At 43.3% G+C, this 12,319-nt stretch overlaps 1 pseudogene; it reads right to left on the bottom strand.

The window, feature by feature from the left end:
- Positions 1-1,938: 1,938 nt before the first annotated feature.
- Positions 1,939-11,979, bottom strand: LOC134361617 (dihydroxyacetone phosphate acyltransferase-like; annotated as a pseudogene).
- Between the last annotated feature and the right edge of the window lie 340 nt (positions 11,980-12,319).

The following is a 12,319-nucleotide window of genomic DNA, read 5'->3' as shown; positions in this document are numbered from 1 at the left end:
ATCCTCATTCAATATTTTAGCTGCTGCTTCTAATATTTACCTTCATATATCAAATAATGAGCTGTATTGGTTTCCTGTTCCTGTTGTAACAAATTACCACAAATTTAAGGGGTTAAAACAACTTAAGTTTATTCTATTACTGTTCTGGGTATCAAAAGTCCAAAATGAGTCAAGGGGCTAAAACGGAGGTGACAGCAGGGCTGGTTCCTTCTGGAGGATCTGGTGGAGAATCTGTTCCTTGCCTCTTCCATATTTAGAGGCTGCCAGCATTCCTTGGCTCCTGGCTCCATCACTTTAATCTCTGCTTTTGTGGTCACATTGACTTCTTCCCTACTGTAGTCAAACTTCCTTCTGCCTCCTTCTTATAAGGACCCTTGTGATTATATTTTGAGTTCAACTGAATAATCCAGGAAAATTTCCCCATCTCAAAAATTTGAACTTAACCACTTCTGCAAAGTCCCTTTTGTCATATTATATAACATTCACAGGCTCCAGGGATGAGCCCTGGATCTCTCTGGGGGCCATTAGACTACCACTTAGGCCTTTTCTAATGTTTCTTGATTTTCCAGTTGTAGGTATTACCGACTGATTTCCTACTACAGAAGATGTGTATTTGGCTCTCTTGCCCCGTCCCTCCCAACATATACATGTGAGTAAACATGCAATCTATACAATTCTCTTCTCTCATTCTCTCAATAGAGTTATATTGCCCTTTTAAATGAAGTCAGTATTCATTGTTTACATAATTATGCCTAGGTAAGTATTATTTGTTGCCGAACCAGAAGTGGACTATGCTTTTATATCTTTTCTATACAATGTTTTTTATATTTCTTAGTTTTCTATATGGTTACCACCAAGTTAGTCCCTAACTCTGGTATGGAATTGAAAATCTGTGCTCCTTCTGATCAAACACGTCAGACGTAACATCAATTTCAGTTTTTTCTTGGTGACATTTTCCATGGAGCCCCTCCCATTCTGCTCTGATCCTGACTTTGCCCCCAGCATCTGCCACACAGCTGATGTCTGGGGACTCACCTCTGCATCATCCAAGGAGGCATTTTTGCATCTCTTCTGAGCTAGATTGCAGGGCATCGGTCTATTCTGCTGTTTTAGTAAAACACACCCTCATTAGCTTCTTGAAAAAGGGTGCCAAGGGATGTCCTTTTTCTCCTCTAGGCCTAAATGCCAATTTCCAGGAAATAGGGAGAACACTGACACTGTGGAAACGGTCTGCGAAATAGTCTGAAACACGGGGAACATGAGAGGTCACACAACCCAGTTTCTTCAACAAAAATAAATTTCAAGGGGAAAAGAAAGCATTTGCAAGAAAATGATTTGCAAGGAAAATAGACAGGGGAAGAAACTACGGATTAAAAGATTTAGAAAGCAAACTATTTCCAATGTGTAGACGTTGTATGGATCCTGATCCAAACAAGCTATGTATTTTTTTACAATGTGTGACGTTAATGAGACAATTGTAAATTTGAACACTGGGTATCTGATATTGCTCAACGTTATTATGTAGCTGTAATAAAGGCATTATTCTTATATTTTAAGTCCTTATCTTTCAGGAAGACTCACTGACAGGAGGGGGAGCTGTGGATAGGGTGTAGATGCGGCAGGATTGGCTGTGATGTGATTATTGTTGAGCCTGAGTGTCAGGTCCATGGGAGTTAATTACACTATTGTTTCTAATTTTAAATATGTTTAAACTTTGCCACAATAAATAGGTTTGTTTTTGTTTTTGTTTTTTTAATGAGGAAAACAAAAACTGTTCTATCCTTATATTTTCTTTGGGAGGTGCTGCTGGCCGGTATGGGGCTTATATATATGGCTTTTCCAGACATGTTTCCTAAAGATTATTTTACTTTAACACTCACACAGAGTTGGATACGAATGCCTTTTAGCCACTGTGGTGGGGACGAGCTCACTGATCTCTCACATTGACCATCTCCCTTCTCTCCCAAGTCCACTGTTCTGAGTCTTATGTAGGATGAGAAGATGTGTCTCTTCCTCTGCTTCCCTGCTTGTTGCAATGAAAGTCTTCTGATGACAAAATTTGTGACCAAATTTTCCGTAACTGTTTGACAATTGTTCAAGTTTTGCAGTGGCTGGCTTTCCTTTTGGTACCTTACAACCAAGCATTTCTGCTGATTTGGTTGTGGCAGGTTCGTTCACATTAAATACACAGTCATCACTTACCTTCTTCTTCCGTACCACACCGAGCCTCACACAAGCTTCTAAGGCATTTTTCTGCACATCAGAAGATAATGCATCATAGCACAGAGAGGCACCTTGATCAAGAAGATGACTTGTGTCTTTTCTAACTGCAGCCAAGTGCTGTTTCTCAGTGATGTAGTCGTCGACTTCTTTCAAGGGATGTTTGCAAATTATCTGATAATATTCCACACAAGGTTTAAAGAGTCTTATTAAAAATTCTAACACAGTATCTCCTTTCTCTGTTAGTAGGATGTCCCTCATAGCACCATATAGCCTCACTTTTACAAAGCAGGTAACGGCCTTCTTCGATGTCCTTTAGTATGTTTCCTGGAAGGAAGATGAACTCATCTGAAAAAATGTCACATAGGAAGCAAAAGCAACTGTAGACATCGTCTGCAATGCTACAGCTACTAAAGAGGGATGGACAAAAATGGTGAGCAGCTGGTTCCTCTACGCGGAGCACATGAGGAGAGTGACATGCTGGAAGATAAGTCCACTGACTGCTTCTGAGTCCCGGTGTCCACTTTCAGAATCACCTGGTCTCTGACAAGGCTGGCAATGTTGGAATGCAGGAAAATGCTGGACTGGACACTTCTTCAGTGGGCCCGTTATTGGGCCAAATGAGAAACCCCCTGAACGCCTGGGTTAAGCTTTTTAGCCATAAAGTGTTTTCCACCAGAGGGTCGAAGTCCATGAACGACCGGTTCTAAAGCAAAACAGCAACTCTTTAGAGCCCTCAGGCTTGGAACCAGGCTTTTGGTTTGCAAGAGCTGCATTCCATAGGCAGCTTCAGTGGCAGAGGCATGCCTGTCCTCAGACTTTCTGAGGAATGTATCTCAGAACCAAGTTGTATGGGCCCTGGCCCATCCTCCCAGCTGCCAGAGATCGAAGTGGCACAGGATCTCCAAAGTACACATGGATGTTTTCAGATTTTGAGAGAGTCCTTCAACAACCCAATGGTAGATTCTTTTGGCTTAGGAACCCCTAGAGGCTCATACACATGAAGAGTTTCTCCCAATATCTTATCATAACTGATGCTAAGTGGGACAAGGCAGGAATCAAAATTTCTATTTTGAAAAATGGTTCCATCACAATATTCAGAAGACCAAATTTAGGAGTCAGTGTCTTGGCAGAGTGGCTCCTTGTCCCTTCGAGGAAAAATTCAACAGGAGCATACCCATTCCATAATGTGGTTTTCACATATTCAGAGAACACAGCCCGATAGAGTTGGTCGCCACTGAAGATGTGCCACATGAAAGAGGTGCGTGACATCCGCAGCAGCTCACCAACCATTCTCATTCCCAGGAGGTCCCTTCCTGCTGCTATAACTGGCACAGGCAAGTCATAGTCGTATAAGAGAAAGGACAACATCAGAATGTCAACGTAACTTTGACGACTAGGCAGCAAAACAACGGGACACTCCCAGATGGCTCCTTGTAGTTTCTGAATACCTTCATCATTTACACACACCTTCAAGAAAATTTACTTAAATATTTTGCTCAGGGTGAAGGCAAAAAAACCAGATGGCTCCTGGACGTGGTTCGTGACTCATTTTGTCCAAGATCTCACAAACTTGCTCTCAGAGGACATCAACAGATTGAAGGGATTCCTTGGAAAGCTGTTTAATGACATATGGATCTCTTCAGAATTGAGAACACTCCTCTTAGTGTCACTTGGTGGGGATGCTGTATTGACCTTGGTGTTAGAACACTGGGCTCTAACCAGCTGAGTTACCAGCCAGCCCCGATCCCTGTACTTAGGTGATACCTCAGCCAGATATGAACTATAAGATAGAAATTCTTTTTTCCTCTTTTTTTTTGTGATAAAACATACATAACACAAGAATTACCATTTTAAGCATTTTTAAATATACAATCGTGTGGAATTAATTATATCCACAATGCTGTGCAACCACTACCTCTGTCTAGTTCCAAAACATTTTGTCATCCTAAACTCTACCCATTAAGCAATGACATCTCATTATTCCTTCTCCCTCTTCTGGTAACCTCTAGTCTACTTCTATCTCTGAAAATCTTTTCTTTTAATTTGTTTTTTCTTAATTGACCTATGATAATTGTGTATATTTATAGAGTACTATAAGATATTTGTGTACATTTATACAGTGTGCAGTGATCATATCATGGTATTTAGTATATCCATCACCTCAAACATTTGTCATCTGTTTGTGTTGGGAACATTCAACACCCTCTCAACTGCCTAAGAGCAGTGCCACGGCCACTAGACAGGGCTGTGGAGAAGGGGCCCAGCCAGCCACTTGGGAGTGAACCACCAGATGGTGCTGCAGAAAGGGGACCCAGCCAGCTGTTCTCAGGCAGTGGGCGAGGCCACTAGATGGGGCTCAGAGGGGGTGCCCAGACAGCCGCTTTTCTTTCTTCTTTCTTTCAGAAATTTCTATTATTTGGATGTTAAATTGATGCTATTTTTATTGGGATCACATTAAATTTTTAGGTAAAATTAGGAAGAACTGATACCTTTTTCATGGTAGATTTTCCTTCCACCAACAGAGTATTTCTCCATGTATTCAATCGTCCTTTCAGTTTTGTCAATAGAATTTAAATTTTTCTTCATACTGCACATTTTTAATAATCATATTTCTAGCCATTTTTACTTTCTTTGTTTCATCTTGAAGTGGAGTATTTTATTTCTGTTATGTTTGCTATTGTTGCATGTAAAAAAGCTATGGATTTTATTTAGTTTTTAGAACTGTTTTTGCTAAATTCTTTTATTTCTAATAGTTTTTACAGTTGATTATCTTGATTTTTCCAGGTATATATCTGCATCATCTCCAAGTACAATTAATCTTGCCTCTTTCTTTATGATTTTTAAGCCATTTCTTTCTACTTTTAAAAATTGAAGGTGAAATATTATTTTTTAATTTGTTGCTACATTCTCTTTCCTTGTTTTTCATTTTGGAGTGCTCCTTCACTACTGATAGGTGATATTGGATTCTGCTGATTATACATTTATGGTGCAAATGAACATGCTCCTCTGTCTTCTCAGTTTTCTGCAAATTGACAGCTGGAGACAGAGACTGGACCTGACTCAAGTTTAATTCCTTTGGCAAGAGTAGAGGAGACACATAATGTCTGGTTGCCTCTCTTTTTGTGGTCATAGCCGTTGCTGATGCTTAATGTCTATATTCATTCACTGGGGGGTTGTAAAATGGTGCTATTGTCATTTCTTTTTTAATATTTAAATAAACTTTTTATTTTGGAATAACTTTCTATTTACAAGAAATTTGCAAAGCTAGTACAGAGAATTCAGTATACCCCACACCTAATTTCCCCTACTATTAATATTTTACACTGCTAGGATCCAGTTGTCACAACTATACTGCTGCATAATACATTTGTCACAACTATGCTAATACACAATTATACATAAGGAAACTATACTGGTACATAATTATTGACTAAAGTCCGTACTTTATTCAGATTTTTTCAGTTTCTGCCTAATGTCCATCTTCTGTTCCAGGATCCCACCCAGGATACCACGTTACATTTAGTTGTCATGCCTTATTCGTTGAGGGTGGGAATATAGAATGATCCACCTACTTTGGAAGATACTCTGGTGATTTCTCACAAAGCTAAACTTAGGCTTACCATATAATCTAGCCATCGCACTCCTAGGTATTTACCCAAATGAGCTGAAAACTTATGTTCACACAAAAACCAGCACATAGATGTTTTTAGCAGCTTTATTCATAATCACCAAAAATTGAGAGCCACACCCAGACACATCAGAAAGACCTACTGTCTCCAGAATATGCCTTATGGTCCCACCTCTGCCCCTTGGCTCTGTCCCTCCCTGAAACATCCTCACCCAGCCCCCAACTCTGCCCCTCATTCCTACTCGGGACTCCACCCAAAGCCTTTGTTGACCAAGATGCTCACCAGATTTGCACCAGAATTACCCTTTCCCTTCCATCATGCCTGCCTTTGGACTGGGGATGAAGGCACATCCTGCATTCTACCTCCATTGGAGCACGTATCCCAGCTGGTTTGAACCCCATTTCCTTGGGTGGTCTCTTTTCCATTCAAGACAGTGTGGGGCAGAGCATGGCAGACTTGCCCTGTGCCCTGCACTTGGTGGTGCCCAAGGAAAATTTGTAAACACATAGTGCCCTCTTCAGAGACAATGGCCCTCCATAGAGTTTCCAGAGCCTTCTCTCCTCTGTCCTCTCTTTTCCTTTCCCCTAAGAACTATAGTTATTCTTAAAGTCATTATCTTGACTCTAGACAGAATTACAGAGCTACTGAGATTGCACCTCACAATAGTGGGGTTGTGTTAATCTGCTCATGGAGTAAGAAGCTGTCCCAAAGTCAGGGCAGAAAAGCCTAGACAAGCAGACTAAGCACCTAAAGAAGCGATTCATTTTTTTCAAGATGCTTAGGTGACATTGCACATTTGAGTCAAGCATGGATGCACATATGTTACTTCTGCTGTCATCTGCCTGATTCACCCATGCTCTTGCTGTAGTGCTCTGGCCTCCTCTCGCCCAGCCCCATCCTGCTCCCTGCTGCCATCATCTCTGTGCTGGCCCTCTGTCCCCCATGCCCTTCAATAATAAGTGTCAAATGACTCCCCCAGCTGCCTCTGCCCTCCCCACGGTCACTCCAGTTCAGTGAGGGCCTCCTGGCTCCTTTGCTGCCCTCAGAGACCAGACAGGGGTCCATGACACTCAGAGACATCTGTCCCATTTCACAGGCCCATTGGCTGCTCCTTCACCCCCACCCAGCAGCTCCACATCTTCCATGGTCCCACGCCCTGGACCACAGCCAATCTCTTTGACAGTGGGTGGGAACAGTACAGCAAGTTTTCCCTTGTCCCTATAAGGGTCTTTCTCTGTCTTTTTTTCCTGTATAACAATGCATATTATACTGCAGGACTTTCATGGGCATCTGAAGGCTGTAAATTTTGCCAGGAAAAGTACATTCTTCTGATCTCTTTTTGCTTCAGGGACTGTCTTGACAGGCTGTGATTTGTGGGTCTTTTTTTTTTTTTTTTTTTTTTCCATAAGGAGCCACAAACTGGGAAGGTAATCTGCCACCTTCAATGTGCTCTCTGGGCTCCTTTGTCACCCAGCTATAGAGGCACGTGGCGGGCAAGCTGTTCCTCACTGTGCATTCTTGTTGGCCCAGCCTGGGATGGGAGCGCTGGGGGGTTCTTGGGGATGGGTGGTCCTACTCCAGGCTGTGAGAAGATTCTCTCCCCTGCAGACCACACCCAGGAGCCAGACTCTCTGCTAAGTGCTTTGTTGCTAAGTTTATTGTCTCAGGTAATCCTCACAACAGCTGTGTGAGGCAGGCGTTAGCAGCCCCATCTTCCACAAGAGGAAACTGAAAGTTTAGATAATTGGTCTGTGGCCATAACAGTAAGCTGCGGCATCAGACTTCCAGCCCACACCTATCTGGAGCTCATGACCATTAAGATTCCTCAACTCACAACAGCACACAAAAGCTTTGTAAGTGTAAAGACAATTTTATTATAGTGCAGTGCATTAGTGGTCCACTGTAATCACCTAATGTGGTTACCAAATCATTTTTATGCAGCTGGAAGCCTCAGTCTAATCCTCTCCCTTTGCTTCATCATGGACCACCTCGAGCCCAGGTCCCCTAATGGAATTTGAGGATTTGGATTTCTCCTGCTGTCCAAGACAACCCTACCCCTCAAATGCCAGAACCCGCCCATCCTTAGGAGCCCAGCCTAAGCAAACTCTCATTACGGCCCTCTCAGCCTTTTGATCTCCCCAGTTCTTTCTGGGATCTTCTCTCATCTCCGTATCTGAGCACTTTCTTGCTCCTCCTTTCAAGGGTGTGATGGTGCAGAGGACTACGTGGAATTTGTCATGGGATGGTCATCTCACCTCATGGTCTTAGTCTTCCTGATCTATAAACAGGGCAAAAAGAAAGAATGGGAACTGGGTGCCCAGTGTGCCTCGGACCCATTCCAGCCCTTCCTCTGTGCCTCTTTTGATCACAGGGGACTGCATTTCTCAGGCTCCTTTACTTGATGGTGTCTAGTAGGCATGACCAATGGGAGGCCTGGAGGAAAATTGAGGAGGGAGGGGAGAAATGCCTGGTGCTTTCCTCCCTTTTGCTCTGCTTCTTGAACCTCAGCAGTGGCTGCATGTCCTTTCACAGCTCCAGCTTCTGCCAGACAGCCCTTCTTTTAGGGTCCCAGCTCCCACAGGATGTCCGTCCAAAGTTTCAGCATCTGCTGGTTTAGGCTCCTGGTAACACCCTCTGCTCCCACTGTTTTGTGGGTCCTGGTGTATTAGTGGCTTCCTGCTGTGGCTAATCTCTGCATTTGCCCTCTGTCCCCTTTTAAAATCCTCTATTTTCCTGTCACCTGAGGACCCAATTCCCCATATTAAGTTCCCCATTCAAAGACTGACTCCTACTAAGTGCTTTGCAAACCACGCAACCCGGACAACGGGACTGAGGCTCTTATTCCTATGCTCCTCCCTGCCTATCTCAGAAGCAAGGGGGCCAGAACTCAGTTTTTCTTTTTAAAAATCTCTATTTGTTATGATTATAGAAATTATCTGCTAGTAATGAAAGGCCTGGGCAGCAGTGAAGATGAGACCCTCTGATCAGACTGGGGAGACTGTTTCCCTCCTTGCCATAGATTGTCAGCCCCAGTGCAAGGGGGTCACATGAATAACAGCAGCTGGTGCTGTCCTCATTCTCAGATGAGTGTCACCACCTGCTGGAAGCCAGGCTGCAAGTCCTTCCTGGTGAGGCTCATGGCTCAGTTCACCAGGCACAAGCCGGGCCCTGGAAACATATAGATGCACAGACCCAGGCCTGGCAGGCAGGGGCTGTGAGCTTGTGGGGAGTCCTGCATGGGGATTTGCAAGTGCCATTTTCTGTGTTGGGGTCTCCAGGGAGCATAGGAGGGGATGGGGAGGTAGGGAAAGAGCGATTAATGATGATGCAAATCAACTTTGTAACCCTGGAGACCAAGAGGGCTGGTACATTCAGCAAACTCTGAAGCCTTCTTTTATTTGTGTTATGTTTATTTCTTCTAACACATTACTATTTGACACTATAGTTATTATACTTTGTCAAAAAAAAAAAAAAGAATACTGTATTACATTTTTAGGAGGAAATTCAGCCAGTTCTCTAGTGGTAGGGGAATGGGGAATAATGCTGGCTGAAGAAAACCTCTACTTAAAATTTGGCAGGTGCTGTTGGAGGTGGCTGCCTTTGTATTACCGCAATGCTTCTTCCTGATGCTGTGATGCAGGGAACTGAGATATCCCAATGCTTTTATTCTTCGTGTCAGAGTAGTGGGAGCTAATTGTAAAACATCATTCAATATACTCTCTGTCTAAGGATGACAGCAGCTATGTCTTTCTCTTCTCAAAATGCAGAAGTGACTGATACATTTTATTGCCCAGCCCTGGCTGTATAATGGTCTTTCTTACAGTGAGCATTCTGGATGTTAGCTATTATGTTTCTTACAGCAACTTCCCTTTGATAAAACTTTCCCAAGTGGATGGTATATGTCCTTTGCTTCTAAGAAACAGTGAAATGCTGCAGAAAGAGATATAACTGGGGCTGGAAGGGTCCCCTTCCTGCCTCCAACCTGGAGAATAAATTCTCAGGGGTAACCCTTCTGCTTATGAGTCCTTGAGGAGTGGAGGGGTGAGAGGAAGGCCACCTTCCTAAGAACTCCAATCTGGCCCAACCAAAAGAATTTATATTTCAAGGTCCTGACCCAGAGCTTGCTACCTAAAGCTCTCAGCTGTTTGATCAGGGGTGAGAAAGAGCTCCTTCCTTCCTCCTGGGCATGGTCTAAAAAGAAGAGTGGACAAAGGGCTCAGTAGAGTCCAGCACTGTTTTGCTTCTGAAAATTATGAGTTATCACAGGAAAGTGTGTGTATTTGGAGAGGGACATTACAGCTCAAGATTGTTGCAGAAAACCAAGGGGAAGTGGAGCAGGGGGTCAGCAGTAGAGAAGCCAAAGGCCACGGGCTGCTGAGAGCCACCTGACGAGGCACCAGCAATGTGGCTGGAGCAGGGCTTGTGTGAGGCTAATACCTCTTTTCCCCAAATGTGACAGAAAATGAGCTCTGCCTGGTGAGGCTGACACACAACTGTCACAAGTTCTTCCAGAGTTTAATGAAGGACGGTTCTAGATGCACCTATTAGTCATGAAACTCAAAGCAGGCATTTTCCCCCACGGAAATCCCTGAAAGCCAATACTGTTAAGAAAGCGAGTTAATATAATAAGTACCTACTTAAGGAACAAGTCCCACCCCACATGTGGCTGATCAGTATTTGGAAAATTTGGAGTATGGTGAAGAAAAGAAACTCAACAACAAAAATTCAGGCCTTAAGGGACCTCAGGTTACAAAGTAATATCTTGAAGGAGTTTTATCATAGGATAGGAAATAGTGACAACAAATTTAACTCTCATGGGATTTATAAAGAAAATTGTCCTGGGGCCAATAGCCTAAAACTAGCTCGGGAATGAAATGGGTCACCCATCCAAGCAAGCGAGATTTTCAAAACATTTTATAGCTGGGTGGTGCATGGATACCAACCACATAGATTGCCTGCCAACACAGAATGCTATGCCAGACAATAACCTGTTAGTCGCTGAACTGTGGAAAGGACCGAAGGCTTTGTGGGAGAATGGCGATCAGTGCAGCTAGGACAACAGGGGGCACTTGAAGAGCTCAGGGAAAGGGATTTTTACCAACCGATGTGGAAATATTTGAATATTCTGGTAACTTGAATGCTCATACTGTTGTATATCATCTTGGTCTTGAGTCCATCCATTCATTTATCCGTCCATCCACCCACCCATCCATTTGTTTATCCAGTCATCTATCCCCTCAGTATTCCATCTTCTATTGGACAACAATATCCTGGAGACCTTTCCTTGGGAGATATACAGTGAGTTGGAAGTGGCTTTTATCCTCAAGGAGTTCACAAGACAGTCTTGTTACTTCTGGGAAGGATGTGTTTTAAGTTGCTGCGATTTATCTTCCTGCAATAGAATTAAGGTGAGATTTCATGAAGTAACAAATAAACTTAAAAAGTCTCATAAAGAGTATATTTATTATTTTATATTTTTCAAGGCAATTTTTCATTTTCGCACTTATTCCTCATAGCAATCCTGTGAGATGGATAGAAACACATTCTTCAAACAAAGGAACTGAGGTACAAAAGCCTTATGAAACAGCCAGAGGGGAACAGAGCCAGGACTCTGGCCAGTGGACTTTTTTCCAAGGGTGGAAACACTTTGCTGAGTGATTGTGTTTTCAAAGTATAGATTTCATTTCTATTCTAACATTGACACTGTTTGACAACTAAACAGCCGGGAGTGGAAGGTCCAGTTTATTGCATTTGAGTTGAGATGCCTGACGCTGCAATTTGACAGTGTTTGGCTCTCTACCAGTTTGACAGAAGAAGAAAGAAGAAACGGTTCATTGAAATTCAAAAGTCTCCTGTGATTAGTAATAATAATTTCTCGTATGTGCCCTGGGCTCCTGAGCTGGTGTGGTGGGGGACCGAGGGCCTCAGCCATGTACCCCTAATACCTTCATCCAGCCCAACCATGACCTCCAGGCCAACACTGGGCTCCTGAGCTGGGGTGGGGGTGCTGAAGGCCTCAGCCACATCCTGCTGACATCCGCATCCAACCCAGCCACGACCCAGCAGCCGCCGGAAGCCTTCTGGGCTCCTCTGCCAGAATGAGGGGGGTGCCACGGGCCTCAGCCATCCCCTCGCCCCCCTTCCTCCTCCTCCTGCCCTATCCCCCTTCCCCTTCCTCGCTCCCCCTCCACCCCAACTTCTCCATAACAACATCTTAGAATGTAAAAATAATAATAATAAATAAATAAAATTTAAAAATAATAATTTCTCATCTCAAATGTAATTAACACCCTCAAAGAAAGTAAGTGCTGCTTTTCTTCTTTCAAGAAATTATTGAACCAAGACAAATGTCCCAGTGTTCCCACTGAGATTTACTTTCTTCCTTTTGGTGAAGCCAGTATGAGTGGTTACTTTTCAGTCATCTGGATCTTTCTGCACCTGACTTTGACAGATTGTGATAAAGTGAC

The sequence above is a fragment of the Cynocephalus volans genome, chromosome 13, assembly GCF_027409185.1.
Source record: "Cynocephalus volans isolate mCynVol1 chromosome 13, mCynVol1.pri, whole genome shotgun sequence".
Classification (NCBI taxonomy): domain Eukaryota; kingdom Metazoa; phylum Chordata; class Mammalia; order Dermoptera; family Cynocephalidae; genus Cynocephalus; species Cynocephalus volans.
This window is presented reverse-complemented; position numbering and strand designations above follow the sequence as displayed.